Source organism: Nannospalax galili, unplaced genomic scaffold (assembly GCF_000622305.1).
Source record: "Nannospalax galili isolate Female #2095 unplaced genomic scaffold, S.galili_v1.0 scaffold451, whole genome shotgun sequence".
NCBI lineage: Eukaryota > Metazoa > Chordata > Mammalia > Rodentia > Spalacidae > Nannospalax > Nannospalax galili.
In genome coordinates, this window is record NW_008331662.1 from 3,340,162 (window position 1) to 3,358,339 (window position 18,178).

The 18,178-nt window shown below is 42.4% G+C and overlaps 1 pseudogene; it reads left to right on the plus strand.

The window, feature by feature from the left end:
* The first annotated feature begins 486 nt into the window (after window positions 1-486).
* Window positions 487-16,634, plus strand: LOC108490495 (annotated as a pseudogene).
* Window positions 16,635-18,178: the final 1,544 nt, after the last annotated feature.

The following is an 18,178-nucleotide window of genomic DNA, read 5'->3' on the forward strand; positions in this document are numbered from 1 at the left end:
TCATCTGAAATTCTTCAGCAGATAGAACTAGCAAATACATTTTTTTTCTGAATGCTGTGTGGCCTGTAATTACACTTTTTTTTTCACCATTAGATAGTGTGAGGTATTGGTATGAAATATGTTATAATTAATCATGAGAACTTGGACTGAAATGAGAGACTCTCATTTTGGAAAAAAAATGTTCCATAAAAAAGTATGTTGGGCTGGGTGTGGTGGCACACACCTTTAATCCCAGCAGTTGGGAGGCAGAGGCAGGTGGAGCTCTGTGAGTTTGAGGCCAGCCTGGTCTACATAGTGAGTTCCAGGCCAGCTGGGGCTACAGGGAGACTCTGTCTCAAAAAAAAAGTATGTTGGATATAGGATTTTACAAAAATATATATACACAAACAGGGCAGATGGCTCAGTGGGTAAAAGTGCTAGCCATGAAAACCTGATGACCTTTATTTCATTCCAGGAACCCACATAAAAAAGACAGATGCAGTAGTTCACATCTGTAATTTCAGCACTCCTACATCAAGATGGAGGAAGCAGAGACAGGAGAGTCACCCAGAAACTCAAGGGCCAGCTAGCCTTGGATGTGCAGCACAGAAGCAGAAACAGCAGCAATAGATCCTACCTCAATAAGGTGGAAGGTGAGCGCGCGCACACACACACACACACAAATGTAAAAATAAAAATTCAATTTATTTCTATACTACCACTATCAAACATTAAGAAGCTCTTGGAGAGGGGGGCACAGACACATGGTTCAGAAGTTAAGAGCACTGGCTGCTCTTCCAGAGATCCTGGGTTATGTTCCCTGCACCCACATGGTGGCTCACAATCATCTGTAACCCCAGCTCCAAGGGATCTGATACACTCTTCTGGCCTCCACAGGCTTTGCATACATGGGTGCACTTACATACATGCAGGCAATGTACTCATACATGTAAAATGAGAATAAAATACAATATTAAAGTCAGTATAAGCCCTGTAAGACTTTATTTTTATTTTATTTATAAAAATAAACCAACATGAAAAAAAAACAAATAGAAGCCCCCCAAAAGAAATCAAATGAGATTCTACACTAAACTATTAAATAAGTAAACAATTAAAAAAATAAAGCTGTTTTTAGATGATCCCTCATTGCTTCTATTGTAAAAGTTGGTTGGTGATTTAGGAACTCAGTGGCTTTAAAGTAAGTGGTAAAATCTCAGTGTCTTCCTGATGATCTTGAGGTCAGGAGAAAGGGCACTTGTTTGTAATATGCTTTAATCAACAAATAATGTCAATAAACTATGTAAATATGAAAAAATAAATAAAATCTTTTTTAAAAATTTCTTGTGGGGGCTGAAGAGATGGCTCAGTGGTTAAGAGTACGTACTGCTCTTGCAGATGACCTGAGTTCAATTCCCAGCACACACCTTTGGTACCTCACAACTGTATGTAATTCCAGCACCAGGGAATCTGAGGTGCTCCTCTGGCCTCTGCAAGCACCTACCTGCATGTACACATACCCCCATATATAGACACACATGCATTGACATAATTAAAAATAAAAACAAACCTTTTTTTATAAAAGTCTTATCATGTCTAGTATATCATAAAATGCTATTGAGAGTATGAACACAAAAAAACTTATGACATAGGACAAGTATTTTGTGTATCTGGTATCAATATGCAATTCAATTAGAATTCAAAAACAAATTCAAGTTCATTGTTATGTCTTACTACCTATTTTAGCATAGCCTGGCCTATATAGAAGGCAATCCAGTAACGCTTGTTGAAAGAATGACTGAATGGCTGCCAGGAGACTAAACAGTGTAAAAAATAGAATCAGTTTTAAAGATACTTTAAACTTGAAAGCAACATTCAAATTCTGAAATAGGCTCATGATTGCTTTTCTTTTGTACATTTTTCTTATTGATGCATTCCCTGAAGAAATGATGCATTTTTGAAAGGTTTTTTAAGCAAATAAGCAACCCATATAATTTGGAGCTAAGGTTTGATTTGAAGCATAAAAATATAATTCTGAACACCCCTAATGAAAATGTTGCACTGAAAGATTTATATTGGTAATTCACAATGACTGTGACAAATGTCGAGCTTAATATCATGTGAAAGCTGTCACAATGAAGTTACTGGAAAGATCACCTTGTCATGGTGACTAATCATCTTCAGAAGGATGTGCACTTGTATTGAGAATATTTCTAGCCTCTGGTAAGAGCCTCAGTGTTTCTGAGTACATGGTCAATGTCCTAATATTAAAATGGTATTGCATAACACGGTCTCACTACTCTTTTTAACTTCGTATAGCAGGATATGCCATGTTTTCCACCAAGGGAGAAAATCACAGAGAGACGTGAAGCACCAAAGCTGACCTGGAAGCACTGTTAGAGTGCCATAGTTTGGGTGGTTTGTAGTGTTTTCTTCCTTCTGATGGCAAGCTCTAAACACATCCCAATCCTCTTGCACACAGGAATAACCATCCAGGAAACACCCTGTTCTCTCAGAGGACAGCAAGACCTTAGAGGACCCAGGTGTTTCCTTGCTGATTACTCCCAGTAAAATCTACTTGGGACCAACCAGTCTGAATGTAGTAAGGGTTCCAGATAGCCTTTTAAATTTTAAATTAATTAAAAAATTTTTATTATGTGCATATGCATAAATTTTTTAATTTTTACTATGTGGGCAGGTGCCCTCAGAGGCCAGAAGAAGGCATTGAATCCCCCTGAAGCTGCAGTTACAGGTGGCTGTTAGCTGCTCAATGTGGGTGCTAGGAACCGAACTCTGGTCCTCTGGAAGAATAGCGAGTGCTTTAGCCACTGAGCCATCTCTCCAATCCTTAAATTACATTTTGTATATTTTGCATTGGGGAGGCACGTGTGGAGGTCAGAGGATAACCTGTGGGAATCAGTTCTCTCCTTCTTCCATATGGGTCCTGGAGATCAAACTTAGATCATCAGGGTTGGCAGCAAGTACCTTTATCCACTGATCCATCTCACCAGCCCTGGTTCTAGAAAACTTGTAGAACACAGTACTCATCTTCTCCTGAGTGTTTCTTTTTTCTTTCTTTTCTAGTGTAATGATTAGAGTTCTAGATGAACCACTCAAGACACTGTCCAGTTTGTCTTGGTTACATCTTTAGTAATAAGTTAATTAACTTGTGTGAGGATTAAATTTGGTCATGTGTTGTTATAAAGCGCTTAACATAATACTGAACACAGGGTAAACACCGAAACACAATAGAAGGTCTTAAACACATCTCTAAAATACCTATTTATGCCTAGCGTGGTGGTGCACGCCTTTAAGCCCAGCACTTGGGAGGCAGAGGCAGGTGGATCTCTGTGAGTTCAAGGCCAGCCTGATCCACATAGTGAGTTCTAGGACAGCTGGGTCTACAGGGAGACCCTGTTTCAAAAAGACCAAAAAAAAAAAAACAAAAAAAAAACACAATTTGTTCTAAGTCCATATGTGATTACTGTTTTTATTGAAAAAAATGAGAATCATTATCTGAAACCAATCATTCTAAAAAGACCCCCATTTTATAGCTTTTCCAGGCAAATTAATTTTCCTTTTTTTTTACTTTTTTATGTGTATGTCTCTGTGTGTGTGTGTGTGTGTGTGTGTGTGTGTGTGTGTGTGTGTGGTACATGTGGAGGTCAGAGGACAATTTTGTGGAGTCCTCTCCTAACACCTTTACACGGATTCCAGGAATTAAATCCAGGTCATTAGGCTTATAGAGCAAGCACTTTTACCTGAGGAGCCATTTCACTGGCACATTTTTTGTTTTGTTTTGTTTCTAAGACACGGTGTGACTGTGTAGTGCATCTGACCTTGAACTTCTGAGTGATCCTCCTGCTTCAGCTCATCCCACAAGGACACTACCAATACCATCGATTTTGTAGACACCCTGGAGGGGCATATGTGAGGGCTCAGGCACTAGACAAGTTAGTGGAAAGATACATCAAAGGCTTCGAGCAGCACAGTTCCATTAGCACTGCCTTTCCATCTCTTGAACCAAGGCACATCAGCACTTGGCTGCGGCATCTTTATCACCATTCCAACCAGAAATTGGTACACACGCTGTTTTGTTAGGGTTGTAGCCAATTTCCCTAACATCAGTAATGACTTCCTTGGTGATACTCATTTATCTCTTCTGGCTGTGAGTTGCTCAGTGGAACCAATTTTGGTAACACCCCAAGTTAGTTATGTCACAGCACATGTAAAGCAGAGGGCTTACTCACAGGCCTGCTCTTCTTGAAGAAACACTTCAGATTCACCAGCACTGGAACAAGGTATGGTGGTGTATACCAATAATCCCAGTATGTGGGGGATGGAAGCAGGAAGATCAGGAGTTCAAGGCTATCCTCGGCTACGCAGCAAGTTTGAGGCCAGCTTGGACTTTGTGACACCCTTTCCCACCCTCCCCCAATCCCAACACTGGCAGCAGCAATCAGGACAGCACAGTCTGAGATGTACCTATAATCATTTTTTGACAAAGTCTCTGTGTCCTAGGACATCATTGATGGTCACATAATACTTGCTGATCTCAAATTTCCATGTATCAATGGTGATGCCATCTCCACACACCACTTTCAGTTTCTTCAAGACCCAGGCATACTTGAAAAAGCCATTTCCTGGTCTCAGAGCTTCCTTCTCAAAAATTTCAGCGTTTTTGTTGTTGACAGTCTCACCATATGTGTAGATCAAATGTCCAGTAGTGGTGGACTTGCCTGAATCTGCATGTCTAATACAATGCTGATGAGTCTTTTTCTTTCCATTTTGACTTAGTAATGGTTTTCATGACATCTATGCCAGGTGGCAAACTCCTTGTGAAATGCTTATTAAAGAAAACTAGGGTTGGGGATATAGTTCAGTTGGTAGTGTGCTTGCCTTGAATGTGTGAAGTCCATCCATGACTCCAGTTCCAGAGGAATCTGGCGCCTCCTTCAGACCTCCACAAGCATTGTGTAACATGGGTACACTTACATGCCTGTAGGCAATACACTCATACACATAAAAATAAAAAAATTTTCCCATCTTTTTATCCCAGCTCAGAATGAGTACTGAAAATGTCCACTGAGGTGTGATTGGATCTTGGGAACAGTGACTGTGAACAGGCATGTTCAAAATATTTCATAATATTAGGCTAAAGTTCATGAAGCTGTTGTCAATGAATGGTGCAAAGGGGAGCAGCTGGCCAGACTCAAGTTGGCACAGAATTGAGGAGATAGAGGGGGATGCTGTGGAATTCAGACTGGTAGGTTAAAGGTGATAACTATTCAAAGATTATTGGGGTCTATAACCTAGGGAGGTCAGGACTCCAAATCTAGAGATCACATGAGCTGTATAAATAATTGGAAATTAAGTTTTGAAATAGAGACCAAGACAAAAATCTAGTTCAAGAGTAGGGCCTCCTGAGAACAACTAAAGTTTAGAATCTCATCAAGATGAAACCAGTGAGAGGAATGGCTTGACGTTAGGTCACAGACTTGGGGAACTAATGGTTAAAAGTCTTCTCCAGACAGAGCAGATGAGCAACTTGCCCAGGTGGTGCCGTGAAAGTGCACAGCCAGAATTCTGTCAAAAGCTGTTCTAGTTTCCTTTCAATTGCTGTGATAAAATACCCCAACAAAAGCAGCTTAGAGGGAAAAAAGGTTTATTTTAGCTCACAGTTCTAGCAGTCCAGCATTCCGGGGAAGTCAGGACAGGAACTTGAGTCACGTCACATCCACAGTCAAGAGCGGAGAATGTATGCCTTAGAGTGCTCAACATGCTTTCACTGTTCTTACACAGTACAGGATGAAAATCCAGGGAATGGAACCACCCACACTCAGGGTGGGTCTTCCCATATCCAGTAAGCCAAGACAATACTCCACAGACAAGCCCACAGGCCAACCTGATCTAGACAATCAATCCCTCATTGAGACTCTATGTCAAGTTGACAATTAAAATTAGCCACCACACTGCTGTCCAACTTCTATATATTTCTGCTACTTTATCTTTTCCTTTTTTTTTTTTTTTGGTCTTTTTGAGACAGGGTCTCCCTGTAGCCCCAGCTGTCCTGGAACTCACTATGTAGACCAGGCTGGCCTTGAACTCACAGAGATCCGCCTGCCTCTGCCTCCTGAGTGCTGGGATTAAAGGCATATGCTACCATGCCCGGCCACTCTTTTCCTTTGTAAATAAAACAACTGTAATAATATTCTGGAAAATATAGAAGTGACTATTGATTTTTCTGAATTGCAAGAAAATTCAGGGCTGGAGAGATAGCTCATCGGTTAAGAGCACTGGCTGCTCTTGCATAGGACCTGGATTTGGTTCCCAGCACCTACATGGTAGTTAAAAACCATCCATAACTCCAGTTCCAGGGGAGCCAAACACCTCCCTCTGACTTCCTCCAGCATTGCACAATATGGGTGCACTTACACACATGCAGGCAATATGCTCATATACATAAAATTTAAAAATTAAAGACAACCCCAACTGTATGATTCTGGAGTGAAGTAATTCATAACTTTTGAAGAAGTGAGTGAGTTACACTTTTCTTCATAAGAAAAATGTGTATTTGTGAAACTGCTTGCTACAGGGCTGGGGAGATAGTTCAATTGGTAAAGTATTTGGCATTGCAAGTTTGAGAACTGAGTTCAGTCCCCAGTATTCACTTAAAGGGTCAGGCACATGGACGGGTAAAGGCACTTGTCATAAAAGCCTCATGACCTGAGTCCGATCCCTGCATCTCACAGTGGAAGGGTAGAAGGAGAGAATCAATTTCTGAAAGTTGTTCTCTGACCACCACACATATGACATGTAATGTACACACACACATGCACACACACACACACACACACAAATGCTAGGCACAGCTTTTTTGAGTTCTAACTGGAATAGTGTTGACTTCTCTTTTCCTCCTTTCTGTCTCTTTGGATAGCAGCCAAAACCCTAAGTGCTTGCCCTGATGCTGGGCATTCTCACTCTCCTGGGAGACTCCCTGCCCACCATGTAGCTGTTTGCTGACCCCCATTGCAGAACATGCCTGTTTTCTTAGATCTTAACTCAGAAAACATGACTATCTCTCTTCTCCATCTCCTTCCTCTTGGTAGCCGCCAAGATTTACACCTTGCTGAGTTTGTTACTTTTCTCTCAAACACTAATAAAATGTAGAATTTCAAAACAAGGAGAAGAAAAAAGAAAAGACAAGAAAAAAAGCCGATTGCACAGTTGTGATCCTATAGGGGTTGGGGGTAGGGAACACAGGCAGATCCCTGGGGCTTGCTGGCCAGCCAGTCTAGCCAAATCAAATCAGTGAGAACTACGTTCAGTGAGAGATCCTATCTCAACAAAATAAGGTAGTGAGTGATTGAGGAAGACATTTCTGGGCTCTATATACACACATTCATATGCATAAGCATGTACATACACATATGTGCATGTATACTTGCACACACCCATACCCACCCACACACAGACACACACCCATACACCACACCACACACAAAAGAAAAAAGAATTAAGTGGGGGTTGTAGCTAGTTAGTAGAGTGTTTGCCTAGTATGCACCAAACCCTAGGTTCTATCTCTTGTACCATATACACTGGATGTGATAGCACACACCTGCAATCCCAGCACTTAGGAGGTGGAGGCAGGAAGATCAGAAGTTCAAGATCCTTGTTATACAGACTGAGTTTGAGGCCTGGGATACACGAGATCCTGTCTCAAAACAAACAAGCAAAACAAAACCCCAAATATCACTTCTATTAGGGTGTGGTGTGGTGGTACAGGTCTGGCCCTCAAGAAACAGAGGCAGGGGGATGGCTCCAGGTTCACACCAAACACTAGCTTAGTCTACATGGCAAGTTCAAGGTCAAGCAGGAATATAACAAGACCTAGATTCAAAAGACAAAAAAGTTCCAGCACTGGGGATGCTGAAACAGAAGGATTGCTGTGATTACTAGGCCAGCTGGGAATACATAGAAAGACTCTGTCAACAAACAAGCAAACAAAAAACTTAACTCTTAAATTTTTGCAACCTAAAATCAAGCCTTTCAGAAGGAGCAAATTTGTCCTTACAAAAACAGAACAGCTCTATCAGACTGAAAATTAAATTCAGGTTTCAGTTTTGAAACACTAAAAGTAAATTATTGGTGTTTGTAAATATTAAGTTACTGTATCATTTTTAAAAATTTAAATTCAGGGCTAAGGGTTCATTTCAGCTATAGAGGGTTTGCCTATCCTTCACAAGGTCCTGGGTTTAATTCTTAACACTGGGGAGAAAAGAGACAAAAACTAAATTCACATAGCCAAAATTTGATAGGAAACTACAGGTATTTAGTTCAAAGGACTTTTTTTTTTCCCCCAGAGTTGGAGTTTATTAAGAAATGGGTCTTGGACTGGAGAGATGGCTCCATGGTTAAGAGCACTTGCTGCTCTTTCAGAGGATTTGGATGGCTCACAACTGCCTGGAGAGAGAGAGAGAGAGAGAGAGAGAGAGAGAGAGAGAGAGAGAGAGAGAGAGAGAGGAGAGAGAGAGAGAGAGAGAGAGAGAACAGCACATACTTTAGAAAAGAAATAAATTTTGTTTGGTTGGTTTATTTTATTTATTTATTTATTTTTGAGACAAGGTCTCATTATGTAGCACTGAGTGGTCTGGAATTTTCTAGGTAGACCAGGTTGGCCTTGAACTGGTAGAGATCTGCCTGCCTCTGCATCCTGAGTGCTGGGAGCAGCAAAAAATAAATCTTTAAACAACAAAACAAAACAAAATGCTGACCAGGAGCTGTAGAGATGGCTTAGCAGTTAAGAGCACTGGCTGCTCTTGCAGAGAACCCAGGTTCAGTTCCCAGCATCCACATGGAGGCTAACAATTATCTGTAACTCCAGTTCCAGAGGATCTGATGCCCTCTTCTGACCTCCACAGGCATTGTACAACATGGTGCACTCACATACATGCAGGCAATACACTCATATACACAAAATTAAAAATTAAAAAAAAACTCATTTGGTCTGGTTTGTTTTGAGATAGGGTCAGACTATGTATCCCAGGTTGGCATCAAACTCTTGGTGGTACTCCTGCCTCAGCTTCCCAAAGAGTGCTGGAATTACAGGTGTGAGCCATCATGCCTGACTCTTAGAAAGAGTTTAATATAGATTTAAGCACAGGCATTAAGGGAAAAAAGAAACATTTAGACAAAGGACAGCACATATCTAACACGCAGGTAGAGGCTTCTCAAGGGACAGAGTTGCCAGAATTAACTTTTTATGATATAAAAAATGGAATATTAATAAGAATCAAAGGCCTATTGTGGTTCTTATTTTAAATTTTTTTGCTGTTTACTATTTCATTACCTGTATTTTCAAGGAAAGACCTTCTATTGGAAAGTCTGATTGAGTTTATATTTTTCCTGATTGCTTTCCTGAACGCAATCTCTAAGGAAGCTAAGCTGTAAGGAAGGCTAAGCTGTCTCCACAACTAATCCTGCATTTCCTCTTTTAAAAAAAGCATTTCCTCCTGATTGCTCCACCTCAAGCTCTAAATATATGTCTGTTATGGGACTGTGAACAATAGTGGTTCTTTCCAAAAGCAGGTAAAAAAAAGTCAAAAACATGAAGGAAGCTGGTTGTGTCACCAAGGGTCTTGGCTAGGCATTAGGCCAACATGGTGAAATGGGAGTCAAGAAGGACACAAGAGGGCTAGGGATGTGACTCAGTGAAGAACACTTTTCTGGCATGCACAAGGCCCTGGTTCAATTGCCAGCACTGCTTAAAACACAATAAGCACTCAAGAACCAAATAACAGGAAAAATCCAGAAGCTAAAGACAGAATTTAGTGTGTGCCAGAAGTTAGGTATACAGATAGCCATCAAGGGGATGAGGGTGTCCAGGCAGGTAGTAGGGTGGTTGTGAGCAGTGATGGGGAGGGAGGTCCAGCTGGGCAATGTAGCCTAAAGACTCCCCTTACCCTTTTAAGGGGCCTTGACTCAGACAAAACTAGAATCCTCTCGTTTTGAACTATGGTTTCAACATAGAAAAGAACGTCAGAACTAGCCTATATAAAGCAGAATCAGGGCTTTTATTAGAAAGAGAAAGAAAGGTACCCAAGAGCATGACACAAATGTGGAGGTCAAAGGGCAGCTAGAGGAAATATTTTCCCTCCTTCTACCCTATGGGACCCGGGAATCAAACTGAGGTCATCAGGCTTAGCAAAGAGGGGCCTTTACCCACTGTGCTATCTGTTTTTACTTTGTTTTTATTTTTTATGTGTATGAGTGTTTTGCCTGCACGTGTATAAATGTGTCCATGTTATGCAGTGCCCACAGAGGCCAGAAGAGGGCTTTGGATCCCCTGGAACTGGAGTTATACACGGTTGTTAGCCACTATGTGGGTGCTGGGAACCAAATCTAGGTCCTCTGGAAGAGCAACCACTACTCTTAACCACTGAGCCATCTCTCCAGCCCCTCTGTTTACTTTTTGATTTGATTACAGGGTGGCTCAGAGGAGTCTTGAGTGGAATTATAATCTGAAAAAACAGGAGCCACTGGGTGTACACAAGGGCTTTAGTATGTCCTTTCCTTGTTAATAGGTTTACTGGTCAGTTTCCTAGAAAACTGCAGGTTTATAGATGGGAAGGGAGAAAGGCCTCAAGCACTTGGAATTCTTGCCTCTCAGATGGAGAGAGGAGATTTCATCCAGACTCTGGGGTACGGGACTCCTTTTCTCCACCACATCCCCACAACTTTCCCTGTCCTTCTATCCTGCCTCAAGAGTACAGACTCAGCACAAGGTCTGAGCAGCAGAGGTCAAGCACCCAGGCAGAGAAATCCATAAGGAAACCTTGATTCTCAGGCTAAACAGCATTCAGAAATAGACATCTGGTCTTGCCCGAGGAATATGGAGTTAAGCAGACCAAGATTGGCCCTTTCTTTTCTTACTATTAACAAATAGTTTGGCTCCATGACCAGATAGTTGGCTGATCTCCCTCACTTTCGGACACTTTATCCAGACGCTTTCTGCTGTTCTCTTACTGGATAATGTAGAGTTTTTCATCAAAACCAGCAGATGCTGCTGCACTGATTCAGTTTGGCAAGAGACTCAGAGCGTCTGGGGACAAGTTGAGAACTGAAAATAGATCCTGCCCATTGACTCAGCAGGACTGGAAGGCTTGCTTCTTAATCCCATACCAGTAAGAACTTGTCATGCCTAGGACATCCTATTCCATCCCAGTACGGATCTCATTTTGTTCCAAAGATGACTTTCATATTGAAACAGAAGTATTGGTAGCTGGTACCCTGTTATATTCTCCATCTTTAAAGACTAACAGAGTCATGTAGACATGCATGTCTGGTGACATTTCTTTTCTTTCTATAAAGTACAAATCTCACAGCACTCTACCCCTATCAAGACCATCTGGGGAAACAGACACTCTTATCGCTTAAAGCAGAAGAGTATATGTGGTTTACATCCTTCCTTTAAGCTGGAGAGTTTTTCATTTTATCCACTGGGGGAAAAAAAGAAATCTGCATTCCATTTTGTTTGGTCTTTTGAGACAGGGTCTTAATCTCTAGCCCAGGCTGACTTGGAACTCACTACTGGCCTCAAACTTTCAGAAATCCTCTTGCCTCAGCCTTCAAAGTGCTGGAGTTAGGGTGTGAGTCATCACACCTATGTCAAAAATCTATAGTTGTTTGATAGGTAAATTGCTATGTGCCCGTGCTTTATCCAATGGAATTGATAGCAGAAGTGAGGATATTGCCTTTTAAGGTAAGATTCCTTTGACATGGGATTCATGAATGAGGATTGGTGGATCTGTGTTCCCCTCCCAACCATGCCTCCACAGTCACTGCAAGCTCTGGCAGGCAGCTCTGGGTAACAAGCAGTCTCCCTGAGATCTTCATGGTGATGGTTCTTTAAATGGATTTGGATCAGGCTACCTGAACTTGAATCCCAGCTCTAGTTTTCTGGCTATATAACCTTGAATAAGTTATGTAGTTTCTGTGGTTTCTAGTTTTCCCATCTCTAAGCTAGTTAAAAATGATACTGTCCCTAAATCCCAGGCAGCATCTGAAAGTATCTTATGGGCTGGGAATATATTTCAGTGGTAGAGTACTGGGCTCCATTGCTATCACAGGAAAAAAAATAAAGCATCTCATATATTGCAAATGCTCTGTCAAAATTGTCAAGGTGATGAGCCAGACACGATTCCCTGTAGATTTTTGATCACAGAACTGTTTGCATCTGAGGTTGTCTTCTCATAGTGAATAATTTGACTTTTTTTTTTTTTTTAGGTATTGTGGAGCTAACCAAAACCTTCCAAATGGTAAGTAACATCCTTTTTTTCCATGTAATTTATGTAATGTACTGCAAATATCTAGACATGATTTTCTTAATATGTGTTTATATAATTATTTAACATAAAGTAATGAACTCATTTCATATAAAAAAAAAAAGGTAGACAAGCACTGTACCACTGAGCTATATACTCCATCTCTGACTTTAAAAAGACAAATGTCAGCTGGGTATAGTGCCTCACACCTATAATCCCAGCCCTTGGGAGGCTGAGGTAGGAGGATTGCTGCAAGTTAAAGGCCAGCCTGGGTTACAATGTGACAGTACCCTGTCTCAACCTATGGAAAGATGGAAGGAAAGAGCCAACCCCTAAAAGTTGTCCTCTGATCTCTACACATGTGCTGTGGCACCTGAATACACACACACACACACACACACACACACACACACACACACAGACATACACACAATAAAATGTTTAAAATTTTTTAAATGTGCTGTTAGAAATGATTAAATGAGGCAAAAGGAAAGTTAAAAAGTAGGGAAAGATGATGATAGAAAGGCCAGGAAAATTATGGAAACATGAGAAGGGAAAGGAGCCCCTGAACCAAGAGTCTAGCTGAATCCTCTTTCTCTAGCTGACAAGCAAGAATTCTGGCACAATTAACAGCTGCTCAAGGCCTTTCTCCCTTCCCAGCTGTGAATCTGAAGTTTTCTAGGAATCTCACCCAAAACTCTATGTACAGTAAAAGATGTGTTGTAAACTCCTTATGCAACTCTCAGGACTCCTGGTTTTTCCCTTATCAAATCATAATCCCATCCAAGGCACATCCAGAGTTACCCTATAATCTCACTCATTGAAAGAGAGAGAAAAGGTGGGAGGACAGTTTCTTAGCACCCTTTTGAGATGTAATTTGAGAGCCATTACAATGGTATATGTGGCTAATACAGGCCTTGGGACTCCCCCTTGAGGTGTACCCACACTTGGGTGTGTCTCGCTTTCTGCCATTCTTCTTTGAGAATCCCATACCCATGTTTTGGGGTGTACTTTTATTCTTTTCTTGGGTGCCTTTCTATTCTTAATAAAATTCAACTCTGTTTCATATCCTCTAATCTTGAAATTATTTTCTACATCAAAGCCATGAGTCTCAGTTTGGTCTGAGTCAAGTTCCCCCCAAAACTTAGGGGAATTCCTTAGGCTACTGAGGGCGACAGTGTAGAACTGTGCCTCTGTCTCCTCACTACTGACAAGAATATCTAGGGTCGAAAGCATACAACCTTGGGCTGGAGAGACGGCTCCATGATTAAAGGCACTTGCTGCCAAGCCTGATGATCTGAGACTTCAATCAATCCCTGTGCCTCACGTGGTGGAAGGAGAGAACTAACCCCGACAAGTTGTCCTCTGACCTCCATTTATGCATGGTGTCACATGCACTCCCCCCCACAAATGAATATAATAAAAAATAATATATAGGAGCTGGAGAGATGGCCCGGTGGTTAAGAGTACTTGTTGCTTTTGCAGAGGACTCAGTTCTCAGCACCCACATGGTGGCTAATAACTGTTCATAACTCCAGTTTCCAGGGGATCTGACACCCTCTTCTGAACTCCATGAGCACTGCATGACACGGGTACACTTATGCAAGCAAGATACTCATACACATAGAAAAAATAAAATTTAAAAAAGAACATATAATCTTTAATAAAGTTAATACAGTACCTAGGCATCAAAAATTCACCTGTGAACTCCTTACAGGCACTAAGAGCACAAATGTAGCTCAAAGTTTCCTAGTGGTCAGGAAAAAACAAATCTATCACAAGATTGACAGTGCCCAGAGGATAAAAGAGGAGCAAGAATCAGATCTATGTGGCTGAGAAAGTGGCAAGAAGCTGCTAATGCAGCCCATGCATGAAGCAGGCCAAAGAGATGCATGAGGAAGATAAGGCTTCCAAGCAGAAATGAGACAGGAGCAGAAGCCTAAGGGGCTAAAAGGGAAGGACCCACTGGCCACAGGTGGGATTTAGACATCTAGCCAAGGGCTGGGTATACTGCTCAGTTGGTAAAGTGCTTGTCAAGCACCCATGAGGCCCTGGGTTTAATCCCCAGCACCACATAAACTGGGTGTGGTGACACACAATAACAGTATTCAGGAGGGGAAGCAGAAGGATCAAAAGTTTAAGGTCATCTTTAGCTACATAGCAAGGTCAGCCTAGGCTACATAAAAACCCTATCTCAGTTTGTCACTTAATCAATCTGGCTAAAGGGCCAAAACTAAGCTGTTCCTTGTTCCTGAGCTGATGTTGACCCTGAATTCTGTAACCATCCTGGCAAAAATACATATTCTAAAAAGTCTCTTATGCCCCTCCCTTTGCTCTCAGAATATTGAAACAATGGACCCCAAGAAATTGGAATTTCCCCAGGAATTTCATGCTGGGAAAAGGAAAAGGCTGAAGCCTGGTGCCAGCCAGAGAAGGAACTTTTCTCCTGGAAAGAGATTTCACACAGTTCTCACAACTTGTCAGACTACCTTGGAGGAGAGACTGAAGCTGATGATGGTAGTACCATATCTTGACCGGGACTGCTTACACCCCTTTCTTCTACTTAAACCTGAACTTCATGTCATGACCCTGAAGATGGACTCTGCTTCTCTTTCCAATGGGGTCACACTGAATAAATCTCCTTTTTCTTCTCTTCACTATTACTTGTTTCTTTAATTGTCCTATTGAGGACAGGTGGCTGAGCCTGACTTCTTAGGGCTGCCAAGGAAGGCCCAGGCTTTCACCCTGACAATGACAGCAAAAATTCCATTCCTACTTAAGCATATGCATTTCCTACCATAACATCTTTTACCACCTGCAGCAAGAATGAGGCATTCTCTTGGAGAGTGTTTTGCCTGTATCCAAAAATAAATCTTTGAGGCTGGATGTTGTGGCACAGGCCTGTTGTTTTTCCAGTACTCAAGAGGCAGAAGCAGGAGGATAACCATAAGTTTTAAGCCAGCCTAGTCTACATAGCAAGTTACAGGCCAGCCAAGGCTACAGAGTGAGACCTTGCCCTCCCCCATAAATAATAATAATAGTAATAATAATAATAATATAGGGGCTGGAGAGATGGCTCAGTGGTGAAGAGCAGTGACTGCTCTTGCAGAGGACTTTGGTTCAATTCCCAGAACCCACATGGTGATTAATGCCCACCTGTAACTCCAGTTCCAGGGAATCTGACGCCCTCTTCTGTCCTCTGTGGGCATTGCATGACATGGGTGCACTTACATACATGCAGGCAATACACTCATACACATAAAAATTTTGAAATTAAAAAATAATAATGGCCTTGGTGCCCATGGGCTGCAGGACAGGTTCAAATGTTCCAGTTCCACTATGGGAATGAGTCTCTTTGACCTTTTCTGGTTTTTTTTTTTTTTTTTTTTTTTTTTTTTTTTTTTTTTTTCCCTCAGAGCCATAGAGATCCCTTTTTTGGAGGGATGACTCCAGATGAAAGTGAGGATGATGAAGAGGAGGAGGAAGGAGCCACGTGGGGCTGTGGGAGCTGGAGGTCTGATGGTTCTCAGCCTTCGGAGGAATTTGGCTTCAGCTTCAGCCCAGGAGGAGGGATGCGAGTCCACGACCACTTTGGTTTTCATGATCTAATACGGGATTTCAATAACATGTTCAGCGAGATGGGGGCCTGGGGACCTTGCCTTCCCACCCTCCTGAACTTCCAGGTCCTGAGTCAGAAACACCTAGTGAAAGACTTCCAGAGGGGCAGACACTTCGGGACTCAATGCTTAAATACCCAGATAGTCACCAGCCCAGGATCTTTGCGGCAATCTTGGAAGGTGATGCAAGAATCTTCCAAAGAATTCCCCAAACCAGACTGGGAGTCCCAGGGACCTTTTCATAGGTTTGATGATGTATGGCCTGTGACTCCCCATCCTAGAGCCAGAGAGGACAATGATCTTGACTCCCAAGTTTCCCAGGAGGGTCTTGGCCCAATTCTTCAGCCCCAGCCCAAATCCTATTTCAAGAGCATCTCTGTGACCAAGATCACTAAGCCAGATGGGATAGTGGAGGAGCATTGCACTGTGGTGGACAGTGAAGCCTGGAGGGAGACCACAGTAACCCATCAAGAAGCAGATGGCAGTCCCAGAAGTGATCCAGACTCACCAAGACCTCCAGCTCTGAATGATGCCTTTTCCATCCTGGATTTACTCCTACCTCGTTGGTTTCAGTCGGGGTAGCTTTTTAACTTTCAGAAGTATTCACATCCTTTCCACTCCCCCACCCATTGCCCATTGCCAATAAGTATAGCTTTTTTCTGTCACCCCAAGCATCTTGAGTATGTGAAACAATGAATTGAGGTTGTCATTTACCAAAACTGACCAATAAAACCTTTATTTATGCTTAAAAAATGAACTTTTGGTTTCTTTTAAAGAGCATATGTTCATAAGAAGAAAGTAGACTTTCCTACATTGTGATGTATATAGGATAGGAAACACATTTTCTTTTTACTCATTTTAGGCTTATGCTGGAGCCTCTATGATGAGCGACTGATTAACAAGCTGTAGCCGGAAATGATTTAGTCCTTCTGGACTTCTGAAGAGCCATGAGCTAGTGCAGGGCACCCTGGGAAGAAGGATGGAGCCTAGTGTGGGGAGCAATTGGAAGGAAAGGATTTGGCATCATTCTGGGAAGCAGGAAACAGGGAACAGTCAAGCTAGCCTGCCCTGGACCCCATGGGGGCACTGGGGGACCTCTCAAGGACCCCATGGACCCCTCACGGAACTCTGGGGTGAGTGGGCATTCCCCGTCTTGAGATGAGGCAGACTGTGGGCAAAAGCGATCCAGAACAGTGGGCCCAGCGCAGAGCTGGGTGCTGCCTGTCTTCAGGTGTCAGTTCCTTTGTAAGTCCCCTACCCCATCCAAAGGTATAAACTGTGCAAAATTCAGATAAAGATATGTGGTTTGTCTACCCACGTCAGGAGCAAAGGACCCTAAGAGAACTTGGGTGACACAAGCACACATATTTTTTATGTTTTAGGTGACATGAGAAACTTCATGAGAAAATAAAGATCTGAAGACAATTAAACCTAGGGATGGGTTTTATTTTATTTTAATTTGTGCGTGTGTGTGTGTGTGTGTGCACACGCGCTATATGTGTAAAGAGGCCAGAAGAGATTTTCAGATCCTCTGGAACTGGTGTTACAGGTGGTTGTGAGCTGCCTGATGTGGGTGCTAGGAAACAAACTTGGTCCTCTGGAAGAGCAGCAAGCACTTTTCACTGCTGAGCCATTTTTCCAGCCCCAAACCTGGGAGCTTTTTAATCTGAGGAGCAGTAGAACCATGAAGAGGTATGACAGGACAAAGCAGAAGCACAAACTCAGCGTCATGAGCTGGGGATGCAGCGAGGCTTGTTTGTCCAGACTTGGTTTTATATGTATGAGTGTTTGGCTGTACGTATGTAAGTGCACCCCATGTCCCGCAGTGCCCACAGAGGCTAGAAGAGGGTGTCAGATCCTCTGGAACTAGAGTTAAAGTCTGTTCATCACCATGTGGGTGTTGGGAATCGAACCCTGGTCCTCTGCAAGAGCTGCTGGTGCGCTCAACACTGAACCATCTCTACAGTGCTGTCCAGATTTTTTTTTACACCCACTTCCCAGATAGCACCCTCCCATAGCCTCCCTCCCCCCACTAGAGCCCTTATACTCTGATATCCCTGCTACTGTCTGCTGTGTTGTTGGCACCCCCAGCCATTCCCCACTACTTGCCCTTTTGGTGAATCTAGTCAGCCTATCTAGAGGTCTTTGTTTTAGGAGGGTCAGCTGTTCCTCATCTAGTGGTAATCAGTTTTTTTTTAATTTATTTTATGTTTTGTTTTTTTCTTTAGACATCCCTGTAGCCCTGGCTGGCCTGGAACTCAC